We start from the raw sequence: 14,633 nt of genomic DNA, 5'->3' as shown, positions 1-14,633 counted from the left end.
CACCTTATGCCCTGGGTTCCCATCCCTGGCAAAGCAACATCAAAATTTTAGAAATAAGGTTTTTCAATTAGAAGACAATTTTTCTAAGCGGGGTCGCCCCTCGGCAGTGTTTGGGAAGCGCTCCGAGTATATTTCTGCCATGAAAAGCTCTCAGTGAAAACTCATCTGCCTGCAGATGCCGTTCAGAGTCGGCATAAAACAAGTAGGTCCCGTCCGGCCAATTTGTAGAGAAAATCAAGAGGAGCACGACGCATATTAGAAGAGAAGCTCGGCCTTAGATCTCTTCGGAGGTTATCGCGCCTTACATTTATTTTGTTTACATATACAAATTTCTATTTTCTACATACTCGCGTCTCTGTTATGTGCATTTCCTAATATAGTGTAAAAAAAGTTAACTGTTTGGCCAATTTTCGTGTATTCACAAAAGATGTTTTGTTCTACTTATCGATTTAACCCTTGGTAGGTCACCCTGTGTTGGTGAAAACATAAGTGTCAAATGAATCTATCTGATAGGTAGCTATCCTCCAGATAAGATCTACCTTAGCTGGAGATGGTAAAAAGGCCCTTAATGACTACCTCCGAACTGCTGCTAATCGGATGAATATCGGGAGACTGAACCAATTATGAATGCTTTAAAAGTGTCTACACTGAACTTGCTTTTTGAACGCGTCGTTAACTAACTCAGTCGCAGCCTTTAATTAATTTATTTAAATATATAAACCTAGCTCGACCCTAAGCGCTACTGGTACAAGTGTGAGTACTAAATGTCACGCTCTTCATCCGATTTGTACCCGTTCAGCACCGTTCGTTTTTTCTGCTGGGTATTCATTTTTGTTCTAAAACTTATTGATTTTTATAATTCAGTAACACACAATACTACTTTAGTTTCCGTAAAGTGCTTTGAAAACGCAATTATAAGCTACAAAATATAATTATTTACCTTTAAGAGACACGTTTTTGCATATATTGATAATGAGCCAAGCAAGCAGAACATAAAAAGTTCTAAAAAGTAAAAAAAATCAATTTTCATATCATTTATCTATAAATATAAGCAGACCTGGCATACGTTGTTCTGTCTTAACTTTGATCTATCTACATAAGCTTTTGTCTCAAAATCTTCCTCCCCATTTTCCTTGTCCTTTTATTCACTCGTCCCTCTGTTTTTCTCTTTCTATACGTCCCTTTCTCCTTCTCCGTATTTTCTTCTCTATCTTCGTCGAACTCCATATCTTTCTCAGTTTCTTTCTCCGTCATTCTTTTCTCTCTATAGTTCTTATTCTTCACCATCCCTTATTCCCAGCCCCAGTTCCAGTTACAGTCCCAGCCCCAGTCAAAGCCCAAGTCCCCGCAGTCCCTGTCTTAGTCCCAGTCAGTCCCTGGTCCGCTCCCCGGAAAAAGTCTCGTAAATACTAATCCAGACAAAGGGCTGCTTAAATACCTAATTTCAGGCAAATCGAACCGTGAATAGAATTAGTTGGAATGGATCGTTCCCGGGTCCCCTTTCCAGGAAGGGATTTGATAGGAATCCTCTTGAGTTTGCGATGAAGCGACCCTGCAAATTTGATCAAAATCGGGGAATGATTTCGGAGTACATAAGTTGTTTGCAAACATACATCCTTCTTTATAAGTATATTTAACCTCTAACCATTTATGTTGCGGGAACCGAACATTTTGCAAATTTCCCCACCACTATAATATATACCTTCAAATTATATCGAAAATGCCAATCTAATCTAGCTTAGCTTTGAAATGCAGAAAACCGTTTTAAAATCGGAGCACTCTGTGTGAAGTGATGGGCCTACAATGACATTAGCGACTTTATTTTAAAAGATTTATATATGGATATAGATATATCATAAATTAAAGTCGGAGAGATGTAATCTGATACAATACTAAACGTATTGGATTGTAACTTGCTTTAAAAAAAATCTTAAATGTAGCTCTATGAAATAGCTACATAAAAGAAAAATGAGCCTTACAATTTTTTACACTACGTACAACATTGCTGCAAACGAACGCACTACAGCACTTAGTGACTAGAAGTATGATTGTGTGATTCGTAAATCAACAACCCTACGTTCTGTTAAAGTAAGTGCACGCTAACTAATAAAATGAAAAAGAAACTACGTATTTGGGCTATCCCATATGTAAAGTGAATTTTCTGAAAGTCAAGCCATGACGAAATCAATGAAGTGAAGGCAGTGTCAAGTTTAAGTCAGTTCGCTTTTCCACTATGCAACTGAATTTGGCAAATCCTGTAATGCTTGACCATGTCAACAAAAACGGTTTATATACAATGTCAAATGGTGTGCCGTCGATTTTAACTACAAAGTGACAACTAAGTTGACCAATAAATGAAAACAACAATTGCCCATTTACCATTAAAATTTCATTTGCTAACATGTTGGCATTTTATTTTCGTTTGCCGACTGGCGTCCCATCATCATATAATGACACAGCGTGTAAAACAACGGAAAATAACGAAATAGATTGTGAAATAAATGAACACAAAATTTTAGCATGGATTTTGACCATGAAGTTCTTTATCGACTTTGAGTTAGTAATGTGTCAGAATGAAACGGCTTTGACCCCAACTGACCACAGGGTCAGTCAAGCTGCAGTTTTGATGTCAGTCATTTTGACCTAATAAAAACAAGCATTAGATATGTTTGTTTTGATTTGTTTTTCAATGCTTTTTATTGTTTTTGTTTTGTTTTCATTTCAATTTTCAGGAAATTTTCAGCGAATTTAACACGGAAAACATTTTTATTTGATAAAAAATAATACTTTTCTTATTTTATTTAATTAGGTTGGGTCGATTTGTATGGACGAAAGTTAACCGATATCGCGCCATCGATCTTTCGATAGGATTTGTGCTCAGGAAAAAAAGTTCCACTACACATACCCTGCGAAATTTCATTTTTTGACTTTTTTCGACTTTGATTTTTAAGGTTTTTTTCATGACCTACTAAAAAAAATTTCATATGTATAACCAAAAATGAAATTTCGCAGGCGTGGTGGAACTTTTTGTCCTTAGCCCAAGTCCTATCGAAAAATCAATGGCGCGATATCGGTTAATAAATCGACCCAGTCTAATGCATAGGCACTATTGCAATGACAAGACGCAAATCCCATTTGTGGATCAGCGACGAAATAATGAAAGTTTGTGGGTTACACATACGAATGTGCGTTGTCAGCGAAGGTGCAATAAAAAAAAATATAATGCAGTTCCTTATGAGTGAAGTGAAGTTTACAGATCTATTTGGGTATCTATCATTGAGTTGTGTAACATCTAAAGAAGACTGTGAAGGGATGGGAATTCCCGGCTCCCAATGTCTTAGTATCTAGGGCTTACATTTGTTTACTTAATATACCTAATGCATTCGTACAGTAAAGGATTTAGTTATAAACATGAAAGGGATCAGTGCAAGGATACAAACAAATTAAAGAATGTTCCAAAACCCTTTCAACTTTAGTCACTGACCGCAGAACGATTTTTTGCTATGGGTTGATTGGGAAACATTTTGTTATTTTTAAGTTATTATTTTTCTAGTTTTTGCCATTTGTTTATACAAAGCAAACAAAGCACATTAATTAAGGTTTCAATTATGATGTTTGACAATTAATCACCTATTTATTTGAACAAAAAAAAATTGTTTTTAAGATATTTTTCACCTGTTCAAAAGTAAACAAAGAAGTATTTCTTGAAAAATAAATAAAGTGGCATTTAACCTGCAGAAATTCTTATCTACTCCCAACATCAAACCCTTTGCAAATGACTAAATCCACGTTATAACAACCTATAGCTTGGTTTTCGTTTTACAATTTTGGTCAAATCAATAAAAACAACTTGTCATACAACGTCAAAAGCGATAATTACATTGCTTGCTGATTATCGGCACATTCTCTTTTAGAGATGCTTATCATATTTACGCACGGCGACTCTTTTTAAGCAACAGTCTGACATTTCATTTCATCTCATTCTAAAAAGTTGTTTTATTTATTTAAAATTTGAAAAATTGTTGTGAATCATTGGAAATACCTATCAATTAAAACCAAGGCGAATTCAGTACCAGATGTTGTTATCCCAACAGCTGGTTGCTTCTTCATGATTATTTTCCATGCAACGCCTTGTACAACAATATGTTAGTTAATCGAAATCAATGAAAATTTTGTTTTGACATTCTTCTGCACGGCTGATTGTTTGAATTCGCTTTGCCATCACCTTTTATGGAATCGCCTTGATTAAAACTTTAAAAATTTGTGTTTCAAATCAAAATAAAATTCTTCAATAAAAACAGTTTAAACAAGTAAGGAAGTCTAAGTTCGGGTGAAACCGAACATTACATACCCAGCTGTACACTTGAAATGCTGTTGTTGTTTGTTTTGTGTGCTTAATAGTGTTACAAGGCTGCACAATAATACATATACTATAGTTCTATTCTAAACTAATTTTTCTTCGAGTTATGGCTCCCGAAACATAGCAAATTGCTTAGTCATAAAAGGCGCGGTGCCACACCCATTATTTAAATTTGAAGTTTTTCCTATTTATTGTTATAAAACCTCTTCGGAAATGAAATACCATTGATATAAAGCTCTTTTTTGCAAAGATATAGCTTATATTATTCGTCCACGGTCTCTTACATAAAAGTGGGCGTGGTCCTTAAACGATTTCGTAAATTTTTCTTTAAAGCATTCCTTATAGTAACGCCAGCCTCTTTGCCGAATTTTGTTACGATAGGTTTAACGATTTTTGATTTATGATTAATAATATTTGTAAAATTGATTCTATCATATTTTAAAAAATTTTTTCAAATTTTTATCAAGAGTCTCAATATCAGTCCACACGTCAAATTTCAACATTCTTAAGGCTCCATTACTGATACTTAGCATAGACTTGACTTGGCTTGCGAACTGTCACTTACAGTTCTGTTAAATGGACATTGCATGTTACTGATTACTCAAAACTTAACTTGACTTAGAAGTCTGTTGAATTTTGATTTTCTATGTAAGTTCTAAGTGACGTTTACATTTTGAGATGCCATTTGTTTGATTCCATTTCATTTTGACATTTTGTCATACAAATTGACATTTATTTAAAAATAAATTTCAACGCTGATTATGATGCCAGATTTTATGCGCCAAGTGGAGAATAATCTTGGCTAAGTTGCCAAGTTTACGCCAAGTCAAGTAAAGTCTATACTAAGTATCAGTAATGGGGGCTTAAGTGTATTATTTACTAAATAATCAGGTTTTTGTGTTTTCCGAAATGTTATATAGTAAGCTGGGTCGATTTGTTAACCTATATCGCGCCATCGATTTTTCGATAGGTTTTGAGCTCAGGAAAAAAAGTTCTACTACGCATACCCAAAAAAACATATATGTAATACTCCTATGTTGCTAATAGAAAATGCTCGCAATGTGTTTTGAATTCGAAATCAAAACAAGACAGCCTATAAAATTTTTGTGTTTTAGCAGCATAAGTGTGACAAGAAAAAATTTTAATTTAGGTACATTCAATATAAAAACAAAAACCTTTAAACAGCAATACATAATATTATATCGGCACTCTGATGTTTGGGAATGTACCTAGCCTTTTGTAGCAATATAGGAGTATTACATATATGCAAACAAATAATTTTCGAGTCGCAAAATTTGCGTTTTTAACACGCTTTTATTAGCTTGGCCTGTATCTATGTAACGGAATCTTTGAGCTTAATTTTCACCGGTTTATAGAAGTCTGATTAATTTGAAACTTTGCGTACGTAACAAGGACCGATGACAATGCATTAATGTGATGGTGTGGTGACATAATGTCAACGGCCAGAAGGTCAATTGGCCTTATTACCACTTTGAATGGCCATGAGTTTGATTGAAACTTTGCACACGTATCAAGGCTCGATGACAATGCATTAATGTGATGGTGTGGTGACATAAAGTCAACGGCCATAAGATCAATTGGCCTTATTACCACTTTGAATGGCCATAAGTTCGATTGAAACTTTGCACACGTATCAAGGCTCGATGACAATGCAATAATGTGATGGTGGGGTCACATAAGGTTAACGGACATAAGGTCAATTGAACTTATGACCACCCCAAATGGCCATAGATTTGAAACCTTGTACATAATGCGAAAAACTCATTCCTTTATTAATGATAGAAGTGGATGCATGGCACATCTACGAAAGAGCATACTGGAGCCCTTTTTAACACGCTTTTATTAGCTTGGCCTGTATCTATCTATGTATCTATGTATCCATGTATGTATGTAACGGACTCTGTAGTGGAGCCGAGAGCCCCGGTAATGCAGAGCACCAAACTCCGTTGCAACTTTTGAAGCATTTTAAGATAGGTACTTTTAGCTAGTGCAGGCCACTAGACCAAGGCACCATAAGGAAGAATCGGGCACACAATGGCTGTGTAAATCCAGTAGGTCACCTTAGGGGAGAATACCCAGGACGTGCCAATTGCCATTTTGCAGGTGAACAGCTCTGCTGCTGCCTTCTTGGATCGCTCCACTATATGGTCACTCCATAATAGCTTCCTATCCAGAATGACTCCCAAATACTTGACTTGGTCGCTAAACGCTAAGAACGTACCCCCAATTCTTGGCGGTGTAAGATTTGGTACTTTGTACCTCCTCGTGAAGAGAACAAGCTCGGTTTTATTCCGGTTGACTTCCAAAACTGTGGCGGGTTGTACTCCTGGGGCAGCTCCAGGATGTCAGCTGGATCCGCTGCCGTCACTGGAACCCAGGCGCGCGCCCGGATATACCACCCCTATCAGCGTGACGGCGGCCCTATAGAGGTTTACCGACCTGGCGTCGTCACAGGCAATTAGCTTGACATTGCCCTGGAACCACCCTGCATCAGTGTAAGATGGCGGTGAGCCAGGGTTGTCTTTCTTAACCTTAACGGCCACCGTAGCGAGCGCGGCCTCGATCCACTTCCACTGTTGTTTCGGGATCCTGCCATCTTCGCTGCACTCGTCTATAATGCCAATGATCTGCCGACCCTGGGCAATTTCGGCGAAAGACCGCGTCCAGCCTCCCTGCGTCTTGGCCCTTTTCGGTGCCGTGGAGTTGGATTTATCCATGGACCGCTGGCGTTTCGAGGTTTCATTACTCTCCACTAAAACTTTTAAAATTACTTGAACTAAAAAATTTAAATTAAATAATAGTTTAAAAAAACAATTTTGAGTCGGACAGGGTATACATGACAATTTTTTAAGTAGGTTATGAAAAAAACCTTAAAAATCAAAGAAAAAAAGTAAAATAAATAATAGTTTAAAAAAAGAAAAAAACACGTTTTTATAGTAAACCGAACTAAAAAATAGAAAATAGTTTTCAATTAAAAAAGTTTATATAACAGTAGTAAAAGGTCAAACAATCGTTTATAGTTAATCACCTCAAAATAAAATTATAATAAAATTTAAGTTATTAACAGAATAATTTAATTCACAGTAAAAAGCGTGGGGTGCTTGATATTGAATGTTACAATCATTCTATTGGCAACTATCTGAGAGGAAAGATATGAAATGTAGTCAAATGCACCCCACGCTTTTTACTCTGAATTAAATTATTCTGTTAATAACATAAATCTTATTATAATTTTATTTTGAGGTGATTAACTATAAACGATTGTTTGACCTTCTACTACTGTTATATAAACTCTTTTTAATTGAAAACTATTTTCTATTTTTTAGTTCGGTTTACTATAAAAGCGTGTTTTTTTACTTTTTTAAACTATTATTTATTTGACTTTTTTTCTTTGATTTCTAAGGTTTTTTTCATGACCTACTAAAAAATTTTCATGTATACCCTGTCCGACTCAAAATTGTCCGCTAAAAACTTTGGCGATAACAGATTTTTGAAAAAAAAAAAATATTTTTTTTGGTTTTGAGGAGTGTTTTGGTGAAAAAATTTATTTTTTTTGCCTGTTTTTTTTTAAGAGTTTCTTCAGAAACGTGCAAAAGTGTTGCTGATGAAAACGAATTTGTCTCATAGTTCCTATCCCACTTAAAATTATGCGATAAAAACGTTGGCATTAACAGTTTTAAAAAATATATATTTTTTTTTTTTTTGGTTTTTGGGACTTGTTTTGGTCGAAATCGATTTTTTTCATTTTCAGTGCTCCATATCATTTTTTATGTATATGTTATAATATACAATACAATAAGTATACCAAAATGATCAGGGAGCGAGCTGAGTTGATTTAGCCATGTCCGTCTGTTCGTCTGTCTGTTTGTTTGAAAGCAAACAAGTCCCTCAATTTTTGAGACATCTTGATGAAATTTGGTAAGCAGGCATATTTTGATGGGGAATTTGACATTTGTCGGAATTGACCGGATCGGACCACTATAGCATATACCTCCCATACAACCGATTGTTCAATAAGAGGGCTTTTGCCATTTCTGCGCTATTTCTGCAAATAGCAAATTTTAACAGCTACCACAAGCTTACGTATTCGGCATAGATGGTTGTCTGAAAAAATCGTCTTAATCGCACTAAAAATCGATTTCGACAAAAATGATGAAAATCCTCTTACCGGAACAGTCGGTTGTATGGGATATATATTGTAACGATTTTACTGTAACGCCGATTATTTTCAACTTGCTTCTTACGTTCGTATCGCTAAATTGTGGAATAAATAAATCAAATATTTAATTATGCAAAACGGTCTTTATTAGACTACTTTGAATAACACTTATACTTCACAACTGTTATCGTGTTTTAAATCAAACTCAAGTCAGACTACTCCGCTTTTGCCGCTTTTATACTCTTTTCTGCATGGTTGGGATATTCCAGATGTTTCTCCTTGTAGAATGTTCTACTTGTTTACCCTAGTAATTGAGCTACATATATGTATACCTATTTGAAGTTTATGGACTCTCGCATAGGCATATGCGTGTATATATGTGAGTAATACTTTGACTGTTGACTAACTATCTACATCTGTGTGTGAGTTATCTCTTGGTTGCCTTGTGTGCATGTGGGTAAACGACGATTAATGTTTTTATGTGTATTTCCCCGCTGCGTGTATGTAAATGTTGCTTGTCGTAATGTGTACATAATGATTTATTTATTTACGCACATACTGCTTAGAATCACCCTAGCGATGTGATGTGAGTATCACTTAGTGATTCTAATATTCGTGACACTGCCCTCCACCTAAGTCGGATCGTCCCGATCAGACAAATCTCCTGACGTAAACGTTGCTAGCCTCTCCAAATGAACCACTTTCATTTCGGTTCGTGGTTTGCCGATGGTTTGTATGCGGTAAACTACATCGTTGATTCGCTTTAAAATTTTGTATGGGCCTTCCCAATTACACTGCTATTTCGGGGACAAACCTTTCTTCCGTTGTGGGTTATATAACAGCACCAAATCGCCTTCCTGAAAACCTTCCGAAATAATTGCTTTATCGTATCTGGCTTTCATCTTGTCACTCATAATCTTTGTTCGTTGTCTTACAAGATCGTGTATTTCTCTCATCTCTTCTTCCAAGACACCAGTGGATTTCTTGGCATTTCTCTCCGCATCGGCATTAATCCCTCCTCCAAATCGGCTGGTAGTCGAAGGTCATTACCAAAAATTACTTTTGCGGGGGTTTGGCCCGTTGTCTCATGCACTGCCGATCGGTAAGCCATCAAAAATAATTGTATGTGCGTATCCCACTCTTTATGGTACTTGTCGACTACTTTCCTTAAGTGCTCCTCCAAGGTTCTATTGAATCGTTCCACCATACCATCGGACTGAGGATGCAATGCAGCTGTCCCTGTTTTTCGAATGCCCAGTATTTTACACATTTCTTGGAACACAGCTGATTCAAAATTCCTGCCTTGGTCAAAATGTAATTCCATTGGTACACCATACCTTGCAACCCAATTATTTACAACCAAGACTGCAATTGTTTCCGCTTCTTGATTTGGGATTGGGTATACCTCTGGCCATTTGCTAAAATAATCCATAACCACCAATACGTATTTGTTTCCGCTGTTGCTAGTAGGAAATGGACCCGCGACATCTAAAGAAATCCTTTCAAACGGTGCACCTGAGTTATATTGCTTCATCTGACCATGACTTCGTGTTCTGGGCCCTTTGGCTCTGCTGCAAACCTTGCAGTTGGCAATCCACTCAGTGACCGACTGACGGCAACCAACCCAATAGAATCTCTGTTTAATCTTCTCGAGCGTTTTCGTGATTCCCAGATGACCTCCACTTGGACCATTATGTAGCTCGTTGAGAACGTCAGGAATCCTTTTCCTGGGAACAACTATCAGTTTCTTCTTGCACTGGCCGTCCTCACTCTCCCATATTCGATACAGGCAACCGGATATCAATTGTAAACTATTCCACTGGGCCCAATATGACTTCACAATAGGACTTTCTGCTGACATCTCCTCTTTATTCGGTTTCTCATTTCGTTCGAGCCCGTGCATAACATGGGACAGATCTGAATCTTCTAGCTGACACTTCCTTAGCTGTTCCATGTCCCAGTCATCCGAACACGTCATAGTCATAAGCCGAACATCTATAATGTCTTCCTTAGCCTCAGCTTTTGAACAGTGTTTACATTCCAAACTACATGGTCTTCGTGACATTGCATCAGCATTTCCATGGGTACTACCTTTTCGATGCTCAATGGAAGAGTCATAGCTTTGTAGTCGCTCGATCCACCGTGCCAATTGACCTTCTAGGTTACGGAACTGCAGTAGCCATTTCAACGCTGCGTGATCTGTCCTGGCGCGGAATCGCTGCCCGTAGAGGTATTTATGAAAATGTTTAATGCACTCTACCAATGCTAATAGTTCTCTCCGTGTAACGCAATAGTTCCTCTAGTTTTCCAATTGATCGGCTGTAATATGCAACTACCTTCTCCTGTCCATCGACCAGTTGTGATAAAACGCCTCCTATAGCATATCCACTCGCATCGGTATCTAGAATAAACGTTGCACCTGGAATCGGATATGCCAACATAGGGCAGTGCACAATCGCTCTTTCAATGTTTGGAAAGCCACTTCTTGCTCCCTTTTCCACTGAAAAGCTTTTTTTTTCTTGTAAGCTCGTGAAGGCTATGGGCTACGCTGGAAAAGTTTGGTACAATTCGGCGGTAATATGTGCACAGCCCAAGGAAACTTCTTAATTCATGCAAGTTCTGTGGTGTTGGCCAATCGTTTACAGCTTCTATTTTTTCATTCGCAGTACAGATGCCCTCTGTCGTTACCTTGTGAGCCAAATAATTTACTTCCTTTTTAAACAGCGAACACTTTTTGGGACTTAGTTTCAGACCAGCGCCAGCTATTCTCTGGAAAACTTCCTCTAAGTTTTTAAGATGTTCATCAAAGTTCTTGCCCAATACGATGATGTCGTCCAGGTACACCTAGCAGTTTTCCAATGTAGTCTTTCAATACCTGATCCATGAGTCTCTCGAAAGTAGCTGGTGCATTACAAAGTCCAAAAGGCATCACTGTAAATTGCCAAAGACCATCAACAACACTGAAGGCTGTTTTCTCTTTGTCTTCCTCCTTCACCTCCACTTGCCAGTAGCGCGTTTTCAAGTCCAGTGTGGAAAACCATTTCGTACCAGATAGAGAGTCCAGAGTATCGTCAATTCTTGGCAATGGGTAGCTATCCTTTTTCGTAACGTCGTTCAACTTGCGGTAGTCCACGCAAAACCTCATTTTTCCAGCCTTCTTTTTCACAAGTACCACGGGTGAGCTCCATGGTCTAGCTGATGGTTCGATGACGCCGCTGTCGCTCATTTCTTGCACGATTTGACTTAAAACTTCCCGCTTCGCAAGTGGAACACTACGAAGAGCTTGACGGATCAGCCTCGCATCTCCAGTGTCAATTTGATGTTTCACAACTTTGGTGCGGCCTGGTTTGGAGCCATCCTGGTCAAATATATTCGCGTAGTTTTGGAGCAGTTGTTTTGCTTTACTCTGATAATCTTCCTCTAGCCCCTCCGTCCATGCCATGATGTCATTTGAAAGATCATTGTTGCTGGTTGGAACGTGCTCCTGGAGCTGCTCACAGTTAATAATTACACCAGCCTCTTGACATCTTCCCAATGTAGCTCGTTTGGTAAGTTTGATTGGTGAATTGAACTCGTTGAGTACTCTTATCGGAATACGTCCACCTTGTTTTGTCATAGCCAGGGTTTTTCCTACAAGAACATTCGGTGTTGATTTGTTTGCTGCTTCGACAACCCACAATATGTTTGTCCCACAATCTCCATCAAACTTTGCCCAGATGACTGCTTCTGTTCTTGGTGGTATTTGCTGATTCTCTTCCACCATCACTCGTTTCCTGCTGTAGCCTCTCTCGTAGCCGAAATTAAGTGGCACATCCATGTTCTTATATCGCATCATCTTTCTTTGCATATCGATCTTGATGCCTTGGTCGATTAAGAAGTCCATTCCGATTATGATTTCATCAACAATCTCCACCACTATAAAATTGTATACTGCCGTGACGTTCCCAATTACGACTTCACATACTACTTCTCCTAGGACAGTGGTGTCTTCTCCAGTACGCAATCTTGCTCCATGCAATGGTCTTATCTTCCTGTTGACTAAATCCGCTCGAATAATGGAATGAGATGCACCCGCATCTACAGCCAGTAAATGTTCCTTGCCATCCACATGTCCTCCTACAGTAAGATTGTTTGACCTTCTTCCGATTTGCGAGATAGAGATTATGGGGCATTCAATTGGGGGAGCCAGCTGTCGCCCCTTGCGGATGACTCGCTTTAGTTTAACGATTGAGTATACTTGGAGATTTGCTTATCTCCTTCAGCTCTGCGTTTACGGCCACCCACATTGTTGGAACTATTGGAATTGGTACTGCAATGACGTGCAATGTGACCTGGGTTACCGCACTTGAAACATTTCATAACTCCAGCATTTTTCTGTTGTGATCCCTTCAAACCTTCCAAAATTGTATCTACCCACTCTGGCCTTTCTACTTCCACACGATGAGCTTTGTATGCTGGTTTACTCAATAGTGACGCCTTTTCCTGAGTCAATGCATGGGATACCGTTTCAGAAAATGTTTGCTTTGGGTTCGCGTATGTGGCTCGCTTCGTTTCGACGTCCCGTATGCCATTTATAAAGTTCTGAATCTTCATTCTTTCCGTGTATTCCACGGGTGGATCCGCATTTGCAAGATGAGCCAATCTTTCAATGTCCGAAGCAAACTCCTGCAAAGTCTCGTTAGCTTTTTGGTAGCGGTTTTGCAATTCTATTTAGTAGATCTGTTTCCTAGGTTCGCTTCCGTATCTTCGTTCTACAGCAGCCGTCAATGATTCGTAACTGTTACGTTCGTTCTCTGGGATGGTCTGTAGGATCTCAGCAGCTGGTCCTTTTAAAGCAACGAACAATGCTGCAACTTTATCTTCGGTATTCCAGTTGTTCGCTGCTGACGTCTTCTCAAATTGAAGCTTAAATACCTGGAAAGGAACAGAACCATCAAACGTTGGTGATTTTACCTTCAGAGTAGACGCTGAAGTGATTGGACGGTTCAATTGTAACTCCTGAATCCGATCTTTCAAAGCATCCATCTCAGCCTCCATTTTATCTTGTCGTTCACCAAAACCCTCCAACTGCGATGATATGCGATCCTCTTGCGCTTTCAACTGCTGAGCCAACTGAGATATCATATATGTCTTCTGTTCTTCCAGTTGAGATGCCATATTTGTGGATATTTGTGATGAAATTTCTGTTATACGTGTTTCTTGTGCTTTAATCTTCGATGTAATATGTGTCGACATTTCTGAAATACGCGTTTCTTGAGCTTCAATCTGTGATGTTATGCGTGTCTCCTGTGATTCTAGTTGAGATGGCATTTGTGATGTCATATATGTCTTCTGTTCCTGCAGTTGAGATGACATATATGTCTTCTGTTCTGCCAGTTGAGATGACATATATGTCTTATGTTCTGCCAGTTGAGATGACACTGTCGATGTTTGAGCAGATATTGCCGCCAAAATCATGTTCAAGTCTGTGCTCGTAACTGTCTGCGATGTTTCGGTTTTCTCCTCAATTTTTGTTGTTGTCTCCTCGCCATCAGGATGAAAGACATCTTTGTCTTCTGCATCGTTGGGATATTCCAGATGTTTCTCCTTGTAGAATGTTCTACTTGTTTACCCTAGTAATTGATCTACATATATGTATACCTATTCGTAATTTCCCTGCAAAAAGCGAGTCTGGTCTAAGACTGTATAAAAGACAGTATTTCGTTGCCTTACTACTGGATCAAGTCTAGACCAATCTCATATAAAATCATAGGACCAATTTACACGGAGCATGTCCTAGGCTTGGTCTACCATTATACCATTCATGCCGTGTATAGTCCAGACCAAAGATAGACGGTTTGGTCTATACATAATACAGTCAGATGCTAGACCAAATGAACTATACAAATAGTGCCTATTCTGGTCTATGCATAAGACAGTCTCATTGATAGACCAATCGAACTGCATAAAAGATATTTACTTTGGTCTATGCAATAGACTGTCTTATGCATAGACCAATCGGACTGCATAATACCTACCTACTTTGGTCTGCAATATATATTTTTCTAAAAATGAAAGTTGCTCGTTTTTTATTTTGGTTTTTTTATATTTTGA

Source organism: Eurosta solidaginis, unplaced genomic scaffold (assembly GCF_040869045.1).
Source record: "Eurosta solidaginis isolate ZX-2024a unplaced genomic scaffold, ASM4086904v1 ctg00001065.1, whole genome shotgun sequence".
Lineage (NCBI taxonomy): Eukaryota > Metazoa > Arthropoda > Insecta > Diptera > Tephritidae > Eurosta > Eurosta solidaginis.
Note: the sequence above shows the minus strand (reverse complement) of the source record.